Source organism: Mustela erminea, chromosome 6, assembly GCF_009829155.1.
Source record: "Mustela erminea isolate mMusErm1 chromosome 6, mMusErm1.Pri, whole genome shotgun sequence".
Classification (NCBI taxonomy): Eukaryota; Metazoa; Chordata; class Mammalia; order Carnivora; family Mustelidae; genus Mustela; species Mustela erminea.
The window spans coordinates 73,247,250-73,271,683 of NC_045619.1; the positions used below are offsets into that span (position 1 = coordinate 73,247,250).

Consider the following 24,434-nt stretch of genomic DNA (forward strand, 5'->3'; position numbering starts at 1 on the left):
TTATTATTTTTTTTAAGAGACTTTTATTTTTTTTAAGATTTTATTTATTTACTTGACAGACAGAGATCACAAGTAAGCAGAGAGGCAGGCAGAGAGAGAGAGGAGGAAGCAGGCTCCCAGCTGAGCAGAGAGGCCCAATGTGGGGCTTGATCCCAGTACTCTAGGATCATGACCTGAGCGGAAGGCAGAGGCTTTAACCCACTGAACCATCCAGGTGCACCCGCCTTTTTAAAAAGATTTTATTTATTGATTTGACGGACAGAGATCACAAGTAAGCAGAGAGGCAGGCAAAGAGACTGAAGGGGGAAGCAGACTCCCTGCTGAGCAAGAGCCAGATGCGGGGCTAGATCTCAGGACCCTGGAATCATGACCTGAGCCTAAGGCAGAGGCTTAACCCACTGAGCCTCTTCTTCCTCTCTGAGGTACTCACTGAGCCACTTCTCCCTCTCCCTCTCTCCCTCCCCCTGCACTTGTGCTCTGTCCCTATCCCTATCAAATAAGTAAATAAAATATTTTTAAAATTTGCAAGACTATAGTCAAATTTCCTTTTGCTTGATTAGTCAGCAGTAGGTTTTGACTAGCCTCCTGAAACCTAAATATTCAGTAGTCTAAGGGTTTCCTATCAGGTCCAAGAAAGTTGCTATATATGTAGCTTCTGAATAAATAAAGCATTCTTTGGTCTGAGTGATTTTCTTGGTAATTTCCCTTTTTAAAAAAAAATCAATTCCTTTCTTAAGGATATGTATTTTCTTTTCTGAAAGAACACCTACATTATCCTATCCTCAGTGTATTGCGTTTTCTATACTGTCTTTCCTATTTTATCTTATTTCTGTTCTATCCTGTTAATCTGTCTACCTACTCTTAGGTAGGTAGGTACAAATCACTCTTAGGTAGGTAGGTACAAATCACTTTGTAGTTATTGCAATGTGGCAATGTTTAAGATTTACTAGTACTGTTTTTCTCTTATTTTATCTTTTGTTTCAATTATTTTGGTGACATTTTTATTTTTAGTTTATCAATCTGCCTGCATTTTTGATAGATAGTACCATTTGGAAGACACGCTCAGGCTCCCTTTTCTTTTCCTGTGCTGTTTTAATATTTCTTCTAGGAGGAATTTTAAAGTCAGTAGTTCAGTTGTCCTCAAGTAAGAAGACTTTTTCTTTATCAACTGTTCCAAAATTAAAATCATTGCTTTCATATGTATTCTCTAAAATGAAATATGGGAACCAGTGATACAACTAGACATTGTAAAACTCAAGACGAAAGTTATTTTGTATTTGAAGTAGAAAGTTCATAATACCTACTCAGAATTTCCAGTCTAATTTTTTTCCTGCTAATGGGTGCTCAGTCTGACAGCTCTTCTATTTTATTTTATTTTATTTTATTTATTTGACAGACAGAGATCACAAGTAGGCAGAGAGGCAGGCAGAGAGAGGAGGAAGCAGTCTCCATGCTGAGCAGAGAGCCCGATGTGGGGCTCGATCCCAGGACCCTGAGACTATGACCTGAGCCAAAGGTAGAGGCTTTACCCACTGAGCCACCCAGGGGCCCCTCCCTCAGCTTTTCTTATCAAGAAGCATGAACTACCAGGGTGCCTGAGTGGCTCAGTCAGCTGAGCATCTGCCATTGGCAGGGTCGTGATCTTGGGGTCCTGGGATTGATCCCCACGTCAAGCTCTCCACTCCGTGGGGAGTCTGCTTCTCCCTCTCACTCTTTCTCTGTGTGTTCTCTCTCTCAAATAAGTAAATAGAGATCTTAAAAAGAAAGGAAGGAAGGAAAGAAGGAAGGAAGGTAGATGGAACTACAGTACCAAAAAATACCTAACTTTAACCTGACTCCTATAGTGTTTAAGAATTATTTAAAGAACATCACAAAGCCCTGATTTGATTAAATTCTCTGAGAAGGTGAAATTCCAAATTCCAGTGCTGGAGCAATCAATCACTGGGCTTCGATCTTAGAATCAGGACATTGAAGAAGCAGCCGACATTGCTTCTAGTTCTCTCTCCAGTAGCTGTAAAGACCTTTGCCAGAGGAATGGCAAGTGTGGAAAAGAAATATTAAAACTATCCAGTGGTCTGATTATTCTTAAGTCAGAAGGGAAGATTAGGAAATGTTGCCCAAATTGACTTTCTAGTATAGACTAGAAGGAATGTTTAGATTGAAAAACAACCACCTGTTGGGAAATATAAAGATGTAAATAATACCTTTGGGTTTGAGGACACTTGAATGACCTATTAGTTCATGGTTATTTTTCCTTTTTAAGGAAAAAAAATGGATTCTGTCTACGTCCAGAAATAACAGCATAATAATATGGTAGATTTCCACCAAACCATGTTTAAAAAAAAAAAAAAAAAAGGCAGCAGTTTGCTGCTGATTAGGAAATTAAGAAAGCGTTAAGCGGGGGCACCTGAGTGGCTCAGTGGGTTAAGCCTCTGCCTTCGGCTCAGGTCACGATCCCAGGGGCCTGGGATCGAGTCCCACATCGGGCTCTCTGCTTGGCACGGAGCTTGCTTCCCCCTCTCTTTCTGCCTGTCTCTCTGCCTACTTGTGATCTCTGTCTGTCAAGTAAATAAATAAAATCTTTAAAAGAAAAAAAAAAGAATTAAGCGGCCGTGCCTCGGTGGCTCAGTAGGTTAAAGCCTCTGTCTTCAGCTCAGGTCATGATCCCAGGGTCTTGGGATCGAGCTCCGCTTTGGGTTATCTACTTAGCAGGGAGCCCGCTTCCCACTCTCTCTCTGCCTACTTGTGATCTCTGTCTGTCAAGTAAATAAATAAATAAATCTTAAAAATAAATAAATAAACTTGCTATTAAAAGAAAAGAAAACATTTAGCATTAAGAATGATAACAGCCCAAGTAGAACCATGGATTAGTATTTTATTGTTTTTGGCCAAAAGTGATTAGAATGTTTCCTTTCTCAAGGACCAAAAAAAAAAAAAAAAAAAAAAGTCAAAGGTGATTGTTATTTATGAGTCACAGGCCATTGGTGAATAGTGACCGACACAGGTCCCTAGTTACTCTCTAGCACATTTTTATTTTATTTTATTCTTAACATTTTTTTCCACCATGTGAGCTTCTCTGGGTTTCTTTTGTTTATTTTCTGTTTTCCTCCAACTGCAGTATACGCTGTTTGTAGTCAGGGATCATATCTGCCATATTCACTGCTCTTATCCCAAGCATCCAGAAGAGTGTCTGGTCCTCATCGAAGAACATTTGCTTGGGAAAGTATGTGTTGCATAAAGAAAAGAAATTTAAACCTCTTAATAGGTGCCATATTTTGATATATTCATTTGTAATAACTGTTTGAAAACCCACCAGCAACACAGTAAGAGCTCTTTCCTCCTCCCTTCAACATGCTGCTAATCAGTACCTGTGCTTGCGTCACTGTCTCACTCAGCTGGGGACAGTCACATCATCTGCCTCTTGCTGGACTGAGCCTGGAATCCGATGAATGAAATCTGGGCCCAGTTTTTTGGAATTCAGTGAGTACCTTTTTCTAGTTTCCCGTTGTGCAGTTAGAATGGAGCAGTGAACCAACAGATAACATTGCTTGAAAAGCGATTCCCTTTTTTGTTCTTCTTCAATTCGTCTTCAGTTTATTTGTCTCTGAGCTGCCGAGGGGCATTTTCTTCTCCCAAAGCAAAAGCCTTGCGATCCCTTCAGTGTTTTGACTGAGCCTCATTTATTCTCCCGTGACTAAATCTTGGCCACTGCGTTAGTCTGCCCAGGCTGCCGTAACAAAATTACAGACTGGGTGGCTTAAATAACAGAAATTTATATCTGAAAGTTCTGGAGGCTGGGAAAGCCAAGATAAGATTCCAGCCAATTTGGTTTGTGGTAAAAGCAGCCTTCTTGCTGCGTCCTCACACTGCTTTTCCTTCTGTGCTCAGGCTGGGGAGCGGGGTGCCAGGGAGGAAGCAAGCTGTCTGGTGCCTTCTGAAATCCCATCCCTCATAAGGTAATAATTCTAAGTACCTCCCGAAGGACCCATCTCCATCACATTGGCAGAGGTTAGGACTTACACGTGAATTTGGGGAGGGAGCAACAATACAGTACCTGGCAGCTACAATGGGCCAGTCAGCTGGTTGAAGTTGGAAAAGGCTCTATCCATGCAAAAGCTTTATCCCTTTTTAAAGTAATGGAGGTTTAATTACTAATGTGACCCTTTTAATGCTCATATATTCTACAGATATTTGTTTGTGCCATATTACTCACTGCCTTAAAAATCTTCTAATGAGGGAGCAGTGAATTGGGTACTATAACTATTCTTTCTACAAGGTCATGATGAGCCAGGTGCTTACCTCCCAAATGCACAGTAGCACTCTCCCTGACCCACCCTGCCTCAGCACCTGAGCCTCCTTGCTGGGGCCTCCTTCTTTGGAGCCTTTGCTCTTGCTGTCCCCTCTCCCTGCAGTGCTTTGCCCCAGATGGCCCGCTCATTCTCAGCATTCAGCTAAATGTCTTCCCTCATAGGACTTCCCGGACACCCAGCCACAGTTACTCCTTGGACTAGCTGGTTTGTGCCAGATGCTTTGCTGGATACAAAGAAGCCAAAGATCAGTAGTAAAATGCCAGGCTTGTTAAAGTGTTACCCTTAATAAAAGTCGGCATGTGTGTTCACGTTAATAATAGCTGGTGTGTCGGGGCGCCTGGGTGGCTCAGTGGGTTAAGCCTCTGCCTTTAGCTCAGGTCATGATCTCAGGGTCCTGAGATCGAGCCCCATATCAGGCTCTCTGTTCAGCGGGGAGCCTGTTCCTCCTCTCTCTCTGCCTGCCTCTCTGCCTACTTGTGATCTCTCTCTCTCAAATAAATAAATAAAATCTTTAAAAAAAATAATAGCTGGTGTGTATTGAACACCTACTATGTAGGAAGCACTGTGCCAAGGGTTTACTATTATTTCTGTAATCAAATCCTTTCAGACAACCTCTGGTATACATACGATCATTATCTTCACATCAGATCGAAAACCACAGTGCAGGAGAAAATGGGAGGGCAAGGAATTACTCCGTTTCACTACGCTTTAGATTTTAAACCCTTAAGTAAGATTTACTTTTTCCCAAATGATACACAAAATCAACAAGACAAAGTTTCTTTACCTTGAAAAATTGAAAAAATAATAGATCAGAAGGAAAATTGTAAAAAGAAATAGTGGTGATTATTGGAGATAAAGGTATTTGACCTGAATTTGGACTCTGACCCAGCCACCAATTGGCTCTTATCAAAGAATTAACTCTTATTTTTTTCTTATCTGTAAAAAGGAAGTTACGATTAGATGAGATAAGAAACACGGGCACTAACATATTCTCATTCAATATTAGTTTGATTTTCTTGAATTGTAGCAACAAAACTCAGGTATGTAATAATTTTGCAATTCAGCACCAAGCAAAAATAAACATTTAATGTTTCTTTTCAATATTATAAAATCTTTTCTAAGGAGCACTAAGATTAGAATTGCAATTTTTCCAGAAATTCCACAGCTGTGTTGAAAGATTAAACATGTTGTTAGGGAAGTAGAAATATATATAATTCTATACATATAAAATTATTTAATTTGTTCTGGAACATAAAATCTTGCCTGTATTTCTCACTGTAGATCCAGTAATCGTACAAACTTGTGTTAGCATTTTGTCGAGCTCCTCTATCTCTTTGAAGACTGTGCCAGGTTATTAAAAATATATGGTAATACCAAATGCTAGTAAAGATGGGGGTCACTAGGAACTCTCAAACATTGAGGGTGGGAGTGTATCTTGGTACAACTACCTTGAAAAACTGTTGGTCTTATCAAGTAAAACTAAAGATATATAGATCCTAAGATGTAGTGATTCCAATCCTAGGTATGTACCTGAGAAAACTTGACACTTTTGAATTAGAAGGCACATACAATAAAGTTTACAGCAGCAGTGTTTGTAGTAAAGAAGACTGAAAACAATCAAAATCTCCACTCATAGTGAAATCAATAAATTTTAGTGTAGTTATACAATAGAACCTTATGTTTGTATAATTCATTTAAGTGGCCGCATGTGGCTGCATTGAGAGAGTGTGTGTGTGTGTGTGTGTGTGTGTGTGTGTGTGTGTGTGTATCACATCTTGGATGGACACTTGGGATATTTTGGCTGTTGTAAATAATGCTGCAATGAACATAGGGGCACATATATCTTTACTAATTAGTATTTTCATTTCAATAGCAGAATTACTAATCACATGGAATTTCTATTTTTATTTTTCGAGGAGGGTCCATACTGTTTTCCATGGTCAGTACACCAATTTATATTCCCAATAAGACTGCACAAGGGTTCCCTTTATCCACATCTGTGCCAACACTTGTTACTTCTTATCATTTTGATTCTAGCCATTCTGACAGGTATAAAATGATCTCATTGTGGTTTTGATTTGCATTTCCCTGATGATGAGTGATGTTGGCATCTTTTCTTGTGTCGAAATTGAGACATTTGGCTATTAGGAATAATGTTTCTCTAATCATCCTTGTGCATGTATGTGTGCATTTCTGTTAGTTATATGTCTAGGAGTTAGGAGTGCTGTGGAGTTTTATACCTGTTCAGCTTAGTAGAGACTGCCAAACAATTTTCCAAAGTGATTGTACCAGTGTACATACCTAATATGTGAGGCTTTGGTTATGCTACATCTTCAGCAGTACCTGGTAATTGTTTCTCTTCATTTTTGCCACTCTTGTGAGTGTATATTGGTTCGTATCATGGTTTTAATGTACATTTTCCTGATGAGTAATAAAATCGAGGCCCTTTTAATATGTCTATTGGTCATTTGATATGCTATTTTTTTTAAAGATTTTATTTATTTTATTTGACAGATAGAGATCACAAGTAGGCAGAGAAGCAGGCAGAGAGAGAGGAAGAGGAAGCAGGCTCCCCGCTAAGCAGAGAGCCCGATGTGGGGCTCGATCCCAGGACCCTGGGATCATGACCCGAGCTGAAGGCAGAGGCTTCAACCCACTGAGCCACCCAGGTGCCCCTATTTTTTTTTTTTTAAGATTTTATTTATTTACTTGACAGAGATCACAAGTAGGCAGAGAAGCAGGCAGAGAGCGAGGAGGAAGCAGGCTCCCTGCCGAACAGAGAGCCCGATGCAGGGCTCGATCCCAAGACCCTGGGATTATGACCTGAGCCGAAGGCAGAGGCTTTAACTCACTGAGCCACCCAGGTGCCCCTGATATGCTATTTTTCAAAAAAGATATTAACAAAAGGATCACTGGAAACATTACTTAATAAACTTGATTATGAAATATCTGTATAAATCACTGTGTCAGTGAACAGAGGCTACGTCAACCTATAGGGAGTGTTGCATGACTTGACAATCTCAGTAGTTAAAACAAGATTTAATTGTTGCTTTTGCTTCTTGCCTATTTCTGATGGTCAGTGGCTCTGTTCCACATCCCCAGCGTTCTGGCAGCTTGGCTACAAGCATAGCTCCTACATGGTGCATTGCTGGTTTCCAGGCAGAGAGAAAAGAGAGGCAGTGATATGATGGTCACATATAAGCTCTTTAAGCTTCTGCTCAAGAGGGGGCAGGCACTTCACTTGCACTCACGTTCCACTGACCAAACACATCATGTGTTCAAGACTGGTGCTAGTGGCAGCATTATATAATCTTCTGAAAGGGAGGGGCTTATATTTATTTACAAACAAGAGAGGGACCAGTAAGATCTCTTTCTGCAGAGTAGCTTTATAAGAATATTACTCTGGGATGGAGAGCCCAGACTGTTTGTCTGTGGGCTGTTTTCAACACTTACACACACACACACATACACACACAAACACAGCACTTTTTTGTTGTTTGTTTAGTTGAATTAGTTGCTAACCTTCTAAAATCATGACATTTCACGAAGATACAGATTTGTGGCTTCTCTTGGAAATCATAAGCTATAGCAAGAACCATTTGGAGCTAAATGGCAGCTACCCCCCTAGGTGGGATATGCACTCACCAGTTCTTCATGACTGTGACTGATGGCTGCCTTCTCTGCAATTGTGCCTTCCAGACATTTGTAACATAGCCCCCAATAAATAGTACCTTTTACATACTCCTCATCATATGCACACATATGCATGCAGGTGTACACACTTGTTTGCAGGTGTAAATAGACATATACATACACACTCCAAAGCAGAATTTCATTAAAGTTACTTTCTGCAATGCATACTGATATCACCTCTTCTAGTCTATCCTAATTACCCTATTCTATTATTTGATTTTTTAAAAAAATGCTGGAATCAACCCTCTAAATTGATTTCAAAAACCCCTGCTGGGTCACAGGCCACAACTTGAAAACATTGCTCTTGATCATGTTACTTGTCTCTGCTCTGCTGAATGCTACTGGTTAGTTTTCCAGACTGAATTTCTGTCTAAGCTTTTTAGGATTCCCAGGACAGTCTGTTGTGTGGGTGAGCAGCATCTGCTTTCCCTCACTGATTTAAGCCTGTGCAATTACTGCTTTTGCCCAAGGGCCTTAAATAAAACTTAGACTGCTTAAGTATCTGGACGTTTCCCTGACTCCTCTTTCCTTGGCTGACTTTCTATTTCAATCAGAATAACCTTTTAGGCAAACAGACCTCTGATTCAAAGTATCATAGTCTCTTAGCTGGGCAAATGTGAGTGAGCCTCCTGCAGGTGCAGGAAGGAGAGCTCTGAGCATGAGAGCTGGGAACAGGGCCTTCATTACCTGGCGAGTCCCACGCACATGGTTTCGTGAGGATCAATTCCTCTATCTCATGGATTCATTTAATAAGTATTTATTGGGGCGCCTGGGTGGCTCAGTGGATTAAGCCGCTGCCTTCGGCTCAGGTCATGATCTCAGGGTCCTGGGATCGAGTCCCGCATCGGGCTCTCTGCTCAGCAGGGAGCCTGCTTCCTCCTCTCTCTCTCTGCCTACTTGTAATCTCTCTCTGTCAAATAAATAAATAAAATCTTAAAAAAAAAATAAGTATTTATTGATCACCAGCGTGCCAGGCCCTGTCCTGGAGAACGTATCCAAAACTTGTGCAAAGATTCCTAGATGTGCAGAGTGTAGGTGGTAATAAGCATTTATTTCTGTGTTTTTCCCTTCCTGTTTCTTGTCTTCCCTTAACCCAGAAATCCATCCACTGTCAAAAGGCAGTTCTAGTTCAGTGTTTCTCACTCAGATGTGTGTCCTGCTCAGATCTGTGTGAATTCTCGTGGTGGTTTTTCTGTACATGCATGGCATGGGTTGTATGCGTGTTGCTGTAGGAAGAGGGTATGGAGACTGCGAGACACAGAGTAAAATCTGTCACCACCGTGACACAGTGGCGTTGTTACAGTATCGTAGCCAATGAGGTTTATCCAAGGCGCGATCATTGCTAATTGAAAACCAAGTGGAAAAGGGTAATACTAAAGGGGAAGGAAAACAGTGTCTCCACATTTTTATGGAGTTCAGTGAGGCTTTTGCATTTTCAGGACCAGACCCATTTTGGTACCAAGAGGATTGCGCCACTTCTGTGGTGTTGGTGCCTGGAAAAGATTTGGCGCCTAGGGAAGTGCTGGTCCGGAGAGCCCAGCATGATCAGGCAGCAAGGCCTGCTGGGACATGGAGGGAAGAGACCCATCGGGACCAGCAGAGGCAGCAGTGAGGCCCTTTCCTGCCAGCTGACAGGCAGTGAAGGCCTAGCAGTGGACATTGCTGGGAGAGACCAGAGCAGGAGAGGAAGGAAATGGGTGATGCCTTGACAGGACATGTTTCTGAGCCCAGGAGGACAGCTGAGGGAGAGTCCCGGAAAGAATTATGGGGATAAGGTAGAGTTTACACTGAAGAGATACTACCATAGCTGATAAGAGGCAGGGATGGGAGATACCTAGGTTGTTACTATTATATGTAACCTCGTTTTAAGTCCTGGGCTTAGATAACAAGGTTATTTATCTTTGTCTGCGTATATGCTTCTCCTGTAAATGCCCTTTCATAGGTGGATGGAGCTCATTACCAAGCATCCCTGAACACTGTCCCCATCCTTCCCCATTGCCTTGACATTTTGTTTTTTGGTTTTTTTTCTTCATGTTGTCTCCTTTCCTGCCTACTCTTTTCTTGATCCCTTGAGTATATATCGAGCCTGAGGACTCATGAACTCTTCGGCTGCTCTGTTATCTGTGTCTTCTATTTCCTCCGAGGTTCCTCTTCAGTCTTCCATAACCTTCTCTGTCCCTATCCCTGCTACTAGCAAGGCATCCCCCCACACCCCTGACACCCCCATCCCCCACTGCCATGCCCTCCGGCTTCCTCCCAACACTTAACATTAGCAAAACAACAACAACAAAAAGAATAATTAAGGTGGGTATAGTGGATTGACTAGTGGTCCACCCTTTCCACTAAGCATTGTTTCATGAAATTTGGTTTTGGATTATGTATGTATATGCGTATCTACACGTGCACATGATTTAATATAGGTCACACAGCTCAGCCCAGGCTAATACCTGGTACCTCAGAATGGGATCTTATTTGGAGGAAAGGTCTTTGCAAATGTAATTAGGGTGAGGATCTTGAGATGAGGTCATCCTGGAGCAGAGTGGGCCCTGAATCCAATGATAAGTGCCCTTATCAGAGGAGAAAAGGAGGTGAGACAGGAAAGAAGGCCATGTGAACACAGAGGCAGAGATTAGAGTTCTGTTGAGGTAAACTGAGGAAGGCCACTGGACACTGGAACAGGCAAGGAAGGATTCTCCCCTCCAGAAGGAGTGTGATTCTGCTGGAGTCTCCAGAAGGAGTGTGCCTCCAGAAGGAGTGTGACTCTGCTGGACCTTTAATTTCAGACTTTAGGCTTTTAGAACTGTGAGAAAATACATTCTATTGTTTAAGCCACCAAGTTTGTGGGAATTTGATGCAGCAGCCCTGAAAAATTCAGACAGTGGGAGACCAAACAGCATGAAAGGAACATTTATTTCAAAACTGGTGAATGTTTTAAATAGAAAAAAGTATTGGGGGTGCCTGGGTGGCTTGGTCATTAAGTGTCTGCCTTTGGCTCAGGTCATGATCCCAGGGTCCTGGCATCGAGCCCCACATCAGGCTCCCTGCTCAGCAGGAAACCTGCTTCTCCCTCTCCTTCTCCCACTCCCCCTGCTTGTGATCTCTCTCTCGCTGTCTGTCTCTCTCTGTCAAATAAATAAGTAAAATCTTTAAAAATAATATGCTATAGGGGCGCCTGGGTGGCTCAGTGGGTTAAGCCGCTGCCTTCAGCTCAGGTCATGATCTCAGGGTCCTGGGATCGAGCCCCACGTCGGGCTCTCTGCTCAACAGGGGGCCTGCTTCCCTTCCTCTCTCTCTGCCTCTCTGCCTACTGTGATCTCTCTCTGTCAAATAAAAAAAAATAATAATAATAATAATATGCTATAAAAGGTGCCTGACTGGCTCAGTCAGTGGACTGTGTGTGACTCTTGATCTCAGGGCTGTGAGTTCGAGCCTCATGTTGGGTATAGAGATTACTTAAATATCTTTTAAAAACATATTCTAAAGAAGAATATGAAAACATTTTCCAATTAGTAACACATTTTAAAAATGCTTGCTAAATAATTACATGTGACATGGTTTATTTCTTTCTTTATTTATTTTTAAAAGATTTTATCCATTTTGACAGACAGAAATCACAGGAAGGCAGAGAGAGAGGAAAGGAAGCAGGCTCCCTGCTGAGCAGAGAGCCCAATGCGGGGCTCGATCCCTGGACCCTGGGATCATGACCTGAGCCGAAGGCAGAGGCTTTAACTCACTGAGCCACCCAGGTGCCCCACATGTGACATGGTTTAGAGCCAGTTCTAACCTGGCAATAAAGTGGTCCTAAAGTTAATGCATACAGACGTTTGAGACTCATAATGCATTTTTTCCTGCAGGAGTCATATGCTATGTTATGAGTTTTTCAGATATTAATCCTTAATAATTATTTTAATGTTGATTATGTAGACTGTAAATTTCTTGAAACTGGGGATTGTCCTATATACTTCAAAATTTCACTGCCTAGCAGACAGCTTTGTATACAGTGGGCCCCCCCGATAAATACTCCTTAAACAGTTCATTTTTTTAAGTACCAGTAATATGCTATAGCAGCTGTTTTGGAGTTAAATTTTAAGTCTTGAAATTCTGGCTCTGCAACCTATGAGGTGTAAGTCTTTAAGTAAATTACATAATATTTCTAACGCCTCAGTTTATTTGTCTATAAAATTGTGATGATCATAATAATACCTACCTCTTAATGTTAGGAGGAGTAAATGAATTATTACATATGAAATACTTACAAAGTAACAGTACTTGCATACCAGGATGCAATACGTGTTAAATATTATTAGCTCTTAAGTACATCTCCCCACCTAAATTATAAACTCTTGGAGACAGAGGCAATGTCTTATACTTTTTATAACAACAGAACCTATACAATTTCTTACATATTATATACATTCAAGGAGTATCATCTAACTAATAAAAAGAATGAATGGATGGGTGGATATATGATTACAGTACTTTCTCCATTAAAAAATCAGATTTATACAGAATTTGATAACATTCTAACATTTGTTACAGTAAAAAATGTGTTCAGAAATTAAACAGAATTTAAGACTTGTCAGAGAACTAACTACAAGTATAAATAAGAGGAGACAAGAAGCGGAAATCACTACCAATCGGAAATTCTTCACTATATTTGAGCCCCCGGAAGACAGAGTCTTCCTACGTTTCTTTGTAATTCCAGTGGTTTGCATTATGTTTGGGATAGAAAGACATGTGCAGCCTCATACATAGGAAGAATTCAAGGACTCCCCTATGTGGATTTTCCCTTTTCTGTGTGGCTCTCTCCTTTCCAGAATTCTGTCCTGAAGCTTCCAGCCACCTCAGCTTCCTGAGCTCTAAACTCTGTCCGCTCACCTCAGCTGTGCCTCTGGGTTCCCTCTCCTGGCATCTCTAGGCAGAAAGTTGGGGTATTTTGTAGTGCTTACCTCATCTGTTTTCCTTCTTCCAGAAATCACAGGCCTATATATGGGTGTCATTCAATGTTTGAAAACAGCTGTTTCATTTACTTTGTTCAGATTTTTAATTGTTTACAAACTTGAAATTAAAGTTACTTTATCATGATTAAAAGCATAAGTTCTCACACAGGCATCTTGGTTAAAAGAGCAAAAAATTAAGTCACTATAAACTGAGACTTTTAACTTCATTCAGTTCTTTGTTGGTTAAGAGCTAAATGCTGTAATTAATGAAAAACGACAGTGCCATTCCTCAGTTTCGAAGAGGTTCTGCTAGGCAAATTTTCAGTCTCAGTCAGCAGTTTGCTTCAAGAACAGACACTTCCATCCTCACTTCCAGCTTAAGTGAATTAGAATGGAGAATGGAATTCTAAAGTATAAAGCATGTGTGCTGTTACTTGACCCAGAACACATATCTCATAGCTTGTTAGGCAGAATGGTGAGTTAGTATGTCATCTCTCCATTTATTTGTACATTAGTTCTTCTAGCCATAGTCTGTGAGGATCTTCCATTGCTTCTCACAAATTGGCTTAAACTTTTAATGATGATATATACAGATTTCCTCATCTAAGCTCAGAGTCCATTTCTTTTGCATTATTTCTGTGCAATCAGTCATTTCCCCTCCAAGGTCATAGCCCTACAGTTCAATCCTATACAATCTTTTTTTTTTTTCCCCCACAAACAATCTATTTTGATAGCACCCTGCTGTGCTGCTGGGGAGAAAAGGGTGGGAGCTGTTTCATCAAAGAAATGCGTTCTACCTACTGGAAGATTTTCTTGTTTCAGAAACACTCTTGGAATTATATTGTTCAAAAATTTCAAATTTTACTTAAGTGTGGTCATTGTCAATTTTACGACAGACAGAGGATTTGCTTTTCAGCATAGTGATTATAATTGGGCCGAGTTCTAAAATTCATTTCCTCATGAAATATGATCAGACTCTCAAAAGCTCCTTCATGTGGGCTGCCAGAACAGCAGTTGAACCCCACCAGCTAAAAGATACTCTGGGAACCCATTTGGTCCAGAAGCCAAAGCAATACAGCTGGCATGGAATTTAGAATGAGCGAGAAGTTAATGACTAATACCACGATGGCCTTGCGGGACTCAGAGCCCTGCAGTGAGAAGCCTGGCACCAAGGCTTGAATTCTGTTGCAGTTGACAGGACTCCGGATGCTTCTGGTCACTTTCCTGGTCTGAGAGTGGCTGACGTCAGAGGCTGACAGTTTGACACTTGCCCAACTTTCAGACTTTCTTCTTTTGGGTCCCTGTATTTAAACATAATGTATTTAATTTACCCACAATTTAAGTAAGTAAACTGCATGATGTACTTATTGCTAGGTCTCTTGTCAGCAAGGCATGTACGTTCAAGAGAGCAGAGATCTCCATGGTCTTGTTATTGTGTTTACTATATCCTAACACTTAAAATAGTGCCTGGCACATAAGCACTCAACACATGGTTGTTGAATGAATAAATATGAAATATGAATCTTTGTCAATATGTGTGAGAAATATCTATTCCTGTTTAGAAGCTTATCTTTTCATTAACTTTATTGTAAATGATATTTATGTAAACGGTTGTATCGAATTTTAGGTGTATCAATCTTCCCCTTTATGGTAAGCCATTTTTATTTCTTATTTGAGAAATTTTCTGCTACAAGGTCCCAAACATACTCTATATTGTCTTCTAGCCCATCTTTTCCCTACTGATGTGGAATGACATCTCTGTTGTATTTTCCCATCCATCCCCTTACCCATCTTGCCTCTGACAACCATCAGTTTGTTCTCTTTATTTATGGGTCTGTTTCTGCTTTTTGTTTATTCATTTGTTTTGCTTTTTAGATTCCACACATGAGGGAAATCATATGGTATTTGTTTTTATCTGTCTGACTTATTTCACTTAGCATTGTACCCTCTAGGTCCATCTGTGTTGTCACAAATGGCAAGGTCTCTTCCTTTCTTATGTCTGAGTAGTATTCTTGTGTGTGTGTGTGTGTGTGTGTGTGTATCATATCTTCCTTTTTAAAAAAAATTTATTTTAATTCCAGTATAGTTAACATACAATATTAAATTAGTTTCAGGTATACAGTATTCTATACATTACTCAGTACTCATCAAGGTCGGTGTACTCTTAATCCCCTTCACCTATTTCACCCATCCCCCCACCTGCCTCCCCTCTGGTAACCATCTGTTCTATATAATTAAGAACCTCTTTTTTGCTTTGTCTCTTTTTTCCCCCCTTTGCTCACTTGTTTTGTTTCTTCAGTTCCACATATGAGTAAAATCATACAGCATTTGTCTTTCTCTGACTGACTTATTTCGCCTAGCATTATACTCTCTATCTCATCTGTGTTGCTGCAAATGGTAAAATTTCATTCTTTTTTATGGCTGAATAACATTCCATTATATATATCTCACATTTTCTTTATCCATTCATCTGTTGATGGACTCATGCATTGCTTCCATATTTTGGCTATTGTAAATAATGCTGCAATAGACATAGGGGTGTGTGTGTCTTTTAAAATTAGAGTTTTCATTTCCTGGGATAAATACCCAGTAGTAGAATTATTGGATTATATGGTACTTCTAGTTTTAATTTTTTTTTTAAGATTTTATTTATTTATTTGACAGAGATCACAAGTAGGCAGAGAAGCAGGCAGAGAGAGAGAGAGTGAGGAGGAAGCAGGCTCCCCGCTGAGCAGAGATCCCGATGCGGGGCTCGATCCCAGGACCCTGGGATCATGACCTGAGCCGAAGGCAGAGGCTTTAACCCACTGAGCCACCCAGGCGCCCCTAGTTTTAATTTTTTGAGGAGAGTTTTCTACACTTTCTACAGTGGCTGCACCAGTTTATATTCCCACCAATAGTGCATAAGGGTTTCTTTTTATCCACATCTGTGCCAACACTTGTTATTTCTTGTCATTTTGAATCTAGCCATTCTGACAGGTGTAAGGTGATACCTCATTGTGGTTTTGATTTGCATTTCCCTGATGATGAGTGATGTTGAGATCTTTTCATTGTCTGTTGACCATCTGTATGCTTCTTTGGAAAAACGTCTGTTCAAGTCCTCTACCCATTTTTATTTTTTAATTTTTTTTAAGGATTTTATTCATTTATTTGACAGGTCACAAGTAGGCAGAGAGGCAGGCAGAGAGTGGGGGGGAGGCAGGCTCCCCACTGAGCAGAGATCCGAAATGGGGCTCAATTCCAGGACCCTGGGATCATGACCTGAGCCAAAGGCAGAGGCTTAACCCACTGAGCCACCCAGGCACCCTTCTCTACCCATTTTTAAATCAAATTACTTTTTTGGGGGGCGTGTGTAGAGTTGTATAAGTTGTTTAGGTATTTTGGATATTAACCCCTTATTGGTTATATCATTGGCAAATGTCATCTCTTTTCTCCCATTTAGTAGGTTGTCTTTTTGTTCTGTTGATGGTTTCCTTTGCTTCTTATTTTGGGATAGTCTTAACAGTTTATTTTTACTTTTGTTTTCCTTGTCTGAGGAGACATATCTAGAAAAATATTTCTATGGCCAATGTCAAGAAACTATTGCCTGTGTTTTCTTCTAGGAGTTTTATGGTTTCAGGTCTCAAATTTAGGTCATTAATCAATTTTGAGTTTATTTCTGTGTGTGGTGTAAGAAGTATCCAGCTTCATTCTTTGGCATGTAGCTGTTGTGAGTCAATTTTTCTTATTTGGACCAGTGGTTGTAAAACTTTCATATGCATCAGAAGAACTTGTTAAGACATTGATTACTGGAGTTTCTGATTCAGTAGATTTGGGTTGGGGCTTGAGAATTTGCATTTTTAACATTTCTTATGTGCTATTGATGCTGTTGGTTATAGGACTACACTTTGAGAACCTCTGTTATCAATAATATGCCTACAACATCAAGTGGTCATTATTTATTCCTTATATCATCAGATTTAATATATCATCAGATTTAAGTGGTAGTATATATATATGTATGTATATACATATATATGTATATACATACATATATGATGTGTGTATATATATACACACATCATATTAGAAAGGCAGATTTATTTAAAACATAATATGAGAAATAATTACATGAATATATAATATTTTGGACTTAAATGTTGCTTTTTTAAAGGAGTATAAATATGAATGCTGTCCTTTCAGACTTTGATAGTAGGAGTTTTTTTTAATGTAAATTATTTTCTTAGACTGAAAATATAAAGCATTTTCCTTTACAGACTTAACTGTTATATAGGAACTATAAGATGAGTGATTTAATACAACATTTCTATATGCAAAAAAGCATTTTTTACTAGTTTATACTTACAGCTTCTGATTTGATTTTATCCAAAAGGAAAAAAATTACAGAGAAAATACTCCAGCAAAACTAGATAAATGTTTAATGCATCATTTTAATATTTCTAACAATTTTGTAGGGGCCCCAAATTTTCCCTTCCTCTCTTCCAGGTTTTTTGGCTGCTCTAATAACTAAATTGACATAAAACAGGTTAACAGGAGGCAAACAAATTTGTTACATACAGGAGCCCCAAAGACACAAGACCCATAGACAGTGGAGGCTTACATGCCATCCTGAGCTAAGGAGAAAAGGTAGTGGTCTGGGACTTCAAAGGGGAGGAAGACAATTCACAGGAAGATGGGTAGAGCAAATGTTTGGTAAACTGGTGTTTGCTTTGCCATGCAGGTCTTTCTGATAAAAATTTATCTTTGGTATTAGCTGCCTCCTGGTATAGGCCTTCCATCTGCCCATTTTCCTAGGCAGTTAAGAGGAAGGTGAGCCGCTCTTCTTAAGTCTGTTGGGCCATGATTGCCTTTAGCCCAAGAAATAATCCACAGGCCAAAGTGGCATTTTTGAGGTGATGTATTTTGCTCCTCCCCACTTTTACAGACAAAATTTTTTGGATTTATAATACTTTCAACTTTACCTTCTGAGTCACCACAGATTGCATGGCTGAGACACTGGTCAGTAGCTCATTAGGAATAGAGCTGACCCATAAATAACATGGGTTAAAACTGTGTTTTAAAAAATCCACTTATATGTGGATTATTTTCAATAACTATATAAATTTATAGTATCAATATTTGCAGTACTGCAAATGTGCTTTCTCTTCCCTATGATGTTGTTTGTTTGTTTGTTTCTTTCTTTCTTAAGTTTTTATTTGTAGAGCACCTGGGTGGCTCAGTTAAGTGACTGCCTGCAGCTCAGGTCCTGGGATGAAATCCCACGTTGGGAATCTCTGCTCAGCAGGGAGTCTGCTTCTCCCCATACTTGTGCTCTCTCTCTCTCTCAATTTAAAAAAAAAAATAAAATAAAGATCTACTTAAAAAAAAAATTTTTTAAATTGGGGCACATGAGTGGCTCAGATGGTTGGACATCTGCCTTAGGCTCAGGTCATGATCCCAGGGCCCTGGGATCAAGCCCCGAATCAGACTCCCTGCTTGGCGGAGAGCCCACTTCTCCCCCTCCGTCTAGGGCTCCCCATGCTTCTGCTCTCTGACTCTGTGTCAGATAAATAAATACAATCTTTAAAAAAATAAATAAAATAAAATAAAATAAAATAAAAAATAAAAGATATTATTTATTTGAGAGAGAGACAGCAGGGGACGGGTGGGGGGAAAGGCAGAGAAAAAGGCAGACTCCCTGCTGAGCAGGGACAGATCCCAGGACCCTGAGATCATGACCGGAGCTGAAGTCAGACACTTAACAGACTGAGCCACCCAGGTACCCCTTCCCTATGACTTTTTTAAATAGCATTTTCTTTTCTCTAGTTTACTCTATTGTAAGAATACAGTATACAATATATATAACATACAAAATATCTGCTAATTGACTATTCATGTACTTGGTAAGGCTTCTAGCCAAGAATAGGCTATTAGTAGTTAAGTTTTTGAGTTTTTTGGGGAGTTGAAATCCGCACGATGGGACGTTGGCGGTCCTAACCCTCATGTTGTGGAAGGGTCAACTATATGCTGAAATTCTTGGCTTTGACTTTTTAAAATGCTACTTAACTTTATGTTTGCTTAAAATTGACTTGTTTTAAGCCAGTCATGTGTTAGGCCCTAACATATATTAGTTTATGATTAAATTGGATTAAAAAAGTCATAATTTAGATTTATATTTTTGATTTATTAATGAAAGAGATTAAAATAATGATGAATTAGAACATTTTAGCATATTCATACTACTAAAATAATAGTTTATCTTTACATTTTGAATGTAATTGATACTATATTTGTCTTATAACCGATTCTTTACAAAGAACAGTTCTGGCTTACTAAAAAATTCGCATTTTAAAAGTCTTTAAGTTTAAGTGCTTCTGGAGAATGGGAGCTTTACTAAAATCATGGAGATGAAATGGAGTTTGATGGAGATGAAATTGAATGAGTGAGGTACCACAAACAGTGAAAGCTATCTCTCACATACCTCTTTTTTATTTTTTTTTTTTTAGAGAGGAGTGGGTGGTGCAGAGGGAGAGGGAGAGAGAATCTTAAGCAGAATCCCCACCCAGCGTGGAGCCTGACACCGGGCTCACTCTCACGACCCTGGAATCATGAGCTGAGCCAAAATCAAGAGATCGATGACGCTTAACTGACTTTGTCACCCAGGCACCCCATATCTCACACATATCTTGGTTAACTAAATAGTAGATAGGAACATATTTTATCTCACTCTTTAGATCACTACAGTGTTAAATAAGTAAAGCAAAAAGTAATTATTAGGACTTTTTAGGTAAAAATATGACAAGATAAAAAAAATAATGAAACTTCAGCAGAATACTCCTATGAAATATCCACACACCCCCAAGCACACTGAGAGCTTGTTTGGCTAATGGTGATTCTTAATATATATATATTTTATAATATTGCCTGGGTCTTGGCCCACAGACTAAATGCAAATATTTCTCAGTCATTTTCAAGTTTGTGGCCTAAGATGCTAATTGAAATTCAGGACAGGGAAGAAGACATCACTGGCCTTTGTGTATCTATGAAAAGCCTTCTTATTAGACTTTGTTTAGTATAAAAGCTTCTCTTCTCTGCCAAGTGAGAGTGACCCTATGTGTGAAGTATGTTCAGCTGGGTCTTCAAAAACAACATAGATACCAGTTGCTCACCAGCCGGAAGCCGTCATGCTCTTTCTTTAAGAGGGCAGCTCACAAGCCCTTTGCGCCTCTGAGCAGTTGCCAAAAGAAGATGCTCACTCATGCTACCCAAAATGTTTTCCCAGGCCTGGGGGAAGGGAGCCATCTTTGAGCCCCTGTGTGGACCTCTGAGTCTCCAAGGAGGTAAAGCATGTTCTCATTCCTCAAACATTCCATTTTCTCCCTGAATTCATGTCCTTTCTTTGAGCCAAGTAAGGACCTACTTAGGGCTTGAGGGTGTGACCCCTTATTTCTCTGTTTGCAGAATGTCCCCGGCTTCCAAGTTTGAAGGTCCACAAAATAAGGGATTCATTTTGATTTGTGGAAAACTCCTCATTTCCACCTTGCATATTTTATTCTTTAACTTTAAGATTTTTTTGTGAGGGGAGGGCAGGGGTTTCTGCCTCAATGAATCCAGGAGACCAAGTCAGTGTGTCTTAATGAAAGGAGCTCAGACCTAGAGACCGGGGGACCTTTGCCAAAACTTAGAGCTATCATTTCCTACCTCTGTGACCTACCTCAATTTCCTTACTCTCTGTGGGCCTCAGTTTACTCATTATTGTAGTCAAATATACACTACAAGTTCTTTTTACTTCACAACTTATACACTATTTAATTACCGAATACTAATATTACATGTTAGTAATATATGGTTGAATCGTATTTTCTCTTACTGTCTTTTTTATGCGTGAGAAATTGCCTTCCGATGTCTGATAAGTTATATGTATGTGGTTAAAACAACTTTTATTAAAACATTAAAATAATCAAAGTTTCCCACTTCAATGACAGTGTAAATGATTGAAAATTCACTTTGAGCAATTGTAAAATAAGTGGTAACAAAAAAGCAGTTATTTTCGTATAAGAGAAAGAGAAAACCCACAAGATTTAGAATCTATTTACCTTCACCTGCCAAAATGTTGCTGAGTGTATTTATATATACATACATATGTATGTATATCTTTCAAATATTTCAAATATAATTGAATTTCTGCTAGTATTTCACTCTGAAGTGTATCTGCAAAGATATAATTTGTGGGGAAAATGTTCTACTCCAAACGTTTCTTACTGTTAGAGAGAATGGGAAGAAAAATGCCTCAGAATATTTTCTTAGGAAAGCAGAAATTTTCTGCTACAGTTCATACCCTGGACGCCTCTGTTTCACTTCAGGGCTAACTTGTGTTGTCTGCCTTCCAGTGACTGAACGGCTCTGTCCCATCCATAAGCAGGATGCAAGGGAGGAAGGCTGTGCCTTCTTAGCCTCTGCGTATTGTCTTCCTGGCTGGTTGCTGGAATTCATCCTTATTGCCCTCGACTTTCCTAGTCTTGGTCTCTGTTTCTGCTTGCTTTTACTAAAGTTGTAGCAATTTACAAGGATCAGATGATTGAAAGGACTCACATGGTTCCAAAGGGTATATTCATGTAAGGCATTGTAGGGGCAGAAACCTTTCCCGTCTTCCCTTTTAGGTTCTTTGGCTGGTCTAGTAACTACATTGACAAAACACTGATTGATAGGAGACAAATTTTGCATGTAAAAAATAGAAGACTCCCCAGCAATCAGATAATTGAAGCTTACATCCTATCCTGATAGGATAGGGGGTAGGGGCCTGAGACTTTAGAGGGTGGAAGGTAATAAACAGGAAGATGGGAAAAGCCAGTGTTTGGTAAACAAATATTTGCCATGTCATGCAGGTAGCTTTCTGATATAAAAGTTCTCTCTGATAATAGGATAGGCTCGCTATCTAAATTCTTTTTTTTAAGATTTTATTTATTTATTTGACAGACAGAGATCACAAGTCCCAGAGGCAGGCAGAGGGAGAGAGGAGGAAGCAGACTCCCCGAGGAGCAGAGAGCCCGATGCGGGGCTCGATCCCAGGACCCTGGGATCATGACCTGAGCCGAATGCAGAGGCTTAACCCACTGAGCCATCCAGGCGCCCCCCTGTCTAAATGCTTTAAGGCAGTTCAGAGGGAGGTTTAAAAAAACAAAACAAACAAACAAAAAAACCTAAAAAAAAAAAGGTCTTCCAGAGTCTGCTGGATTCCTGGTTTTCTTCAGCTCCAAATAATCCACATGTCAAAGTGGCACATTCTGGGGTGGTTTATTCTGCTCACTCTTGGCTTCGATAAACTAAAGGGTGTGGTACATCAGGGGAAGAAAAACACAGGCAGACAGAGAGAGCTGAGCCTTCCAGACATAGCTTCAGGGCCTTTTCTTAATCTCAGTGGATGTGATTTGTGTTTGGGTTATGAACCACTAAAGTACACACAAGATAACCTGTTTCCAGGGAAGCCAAGACACAAGTTTATAGAAGAGTATGTTATGTCTCACTGTGCTCATGTAGATTAATCCCATTTTTACTCTACCACCCACCTCTGTGTAAAATACACGCCTCTCTCTCAGAGGCACCTGCGGGGCTCAGTCGGTTAAGTGTCTGACTCTTGATTTCTGCTCAGGTCATGATCTCAGGGTCGTGGGATCTAGACCTGCATCGAACTCCAGGCTCAGTGGGGAAACCTGCTAGGATTCTCTCTCTCCCTCCGCCACTCCTCTCCCTCCTTGCTCACATGTACTCTTTCTCTCTCTCTAAAATAAATAAATAAATCTTTAAAAGAGAAATAAAACTGATTTAAAAATCACTTTAATGCACACCATTATCTCCTTTTTTGTTCACTTCGTTCCCTTTCACAGTATCTCTTTTCAAAAAAACAATCTCTTTATAGTATGTTCCCTTGGTCATAGGGATTTAAAATTGCTTATCATAATCAATGACTTTGATCCTGTTGATGCTATTCATCTCTTTGGTTAATTAGATCATTCTTTACAGTAAGATCTCAGGAAAGTATGAGAAGCCGAGGTGAAAGGGTAATTGCTTAAGATTGAACTATTTCTGGAATATTTGTGAATCCAGCCTTTATGTTCATTGTACAGTGTAGATTCAAATCTGTTGTCTTACCGAAGTTTCCCTTTTCCATTTAATAAATTATCACAGTAATTGTATAATCAAGGCAGCATGTGTACTTATAGTTATAAGGCGTTACTAGCAGAAAACTCGCATACCATCATTCATTACAGTGTTTTGTGTCTTTAAATTTAAGAAAGAGAAATTAAAAGAAAAATCAAACAAGTAAACAAGAGGTAAATAGACTACTTTGGGAAACGATCACGGTTTCCTGATTTCAAAGTTGGTTGTAGAAAGATAAAAGATTCCAATATTTATGTGTGTAAAAAGCTTATTCCAAAACAGATCAGTATATTCAGGGTCACAAAGCCACATTTTATGATAAAAAATAACTTGGAGCCATTGGCAGAAGTTTAAATGGCCGTGCCTTCTTGTGAAATGTAATATCACAATTACTAGACCTGACGTATGCTGGATAAATACCAGCACAATGGAGTACTTCGCTGATGCAGAGTGAAATGTTTTGTGCTGTAGCAAAGCTGTCTGTAGACTTTGAAAAACAAAGATACTCTATGAGCAGTAGCCAACTATTTAAAATCTTCCACTCAGTCTTGAAAGACCACAGATTATATGATTGCATTTATATGAATTGTCCAATAGAGGCAAGTAGAAAGTAGATTCGTAGTTGCTGAGGGCTGGAAAAGATAGGGTGTGGGGTGGGGGGTTGTAGCTAAAAGGTATGGGATTTATTTCTGAAGTAAAAAAAATGATCTAAAGTTGATTGTGGTGATGGTCTCAACTCTGTGACTATATTAAGAACCACTGAATTGTACATTTTAAATGGGTAGATTACAGGTATGTGAATTGTAGCTTAATAAACTTGATAGCAGGGTGCCTAGGCGGCGTAGTTGGTTAAGCAGCCAGCTCTTGGTTTCAGCTCAGGTTTGATCTCAGAGTCATGAGATTGAGTCCCACGTAGGACTCCATGCTCAGCGCTGGGTCGGCTTCAGATTGTCTCTCCCTCTGCCCCTCCTGCTCATGCTTTCTCTCTCTCAAATAAATAAAATCTTTAAAAAAAAAAAAAAGGTGATACCAAAAAAATCTACACAAAAAACTTTCCTGTAAAACGCATGTTCCACTCAATTAAGATAGAATGTAAACGTTTTTCTATTTAAATTTAGGACAATATCTGTGGGGCACCTGGGTGGCTCAGTCATTTAAGTGTCTGTCTTCAGCTCAGGTTATGATCCTAGGATTGAGCCCCAAATCGGGCTCCTTGCTGAGCGGGAACCTGCTTCTCCCTGTCACCTGCTCTTGCTCTCTATCTCAAATAAGTAAATAAAATCTTCAAAAAATAGAATAATGTCTGAGTTCTTTTAATATACTTTCTATACAAACAAAATAAGGAAAAACTATA

The 24,434-nt window shown here is 39.7% G+C and overlaps 1 protein-coding gene and 2 long non-coding RNA genes across 14 annotated transcripts in view; 2 read left to right on the forward strand and 1 right to left on the reverse strand.

Annotated features, from left to right (window-relative positions):
* The window catches only part of BICD1 (BICD cargo adaptor 1), a 221,608-nt gene that overhangs the window by 119,880 nt on the left and 77,294 nt on the right, over positions 1-24,434 (forward strand). The gene's annotated exons all lie outside the window — the stretch shown is intronic.
* On the forward strand, positions 469-10,958 carry LOC116594490. Its single transcript, XR_004287249.1, has 4 exons — positions 469-479; positions 1,466-1,471; positions 2,653-2,657; positions 9,307-10,958. It is a non-coding gene; the product is annotated as an uncharacterized LOC116594490 (long non-coding RNA).
* LOC116594491 overlaps positions 14,173-24,434 on the reverse strand; it is a 45,360-nt gene continuing 35,098 nt past the window's right edge. Inside the window, exon 3 of the long non-coding RNA XR_004287250.1 lies at positions 14,173-14,244. This is a non-coding gene — a long non-coding RNA (uncharacterized LOC116594491). The remainder of the gene's footprint in view (positions 14,245-24,434) is intronic.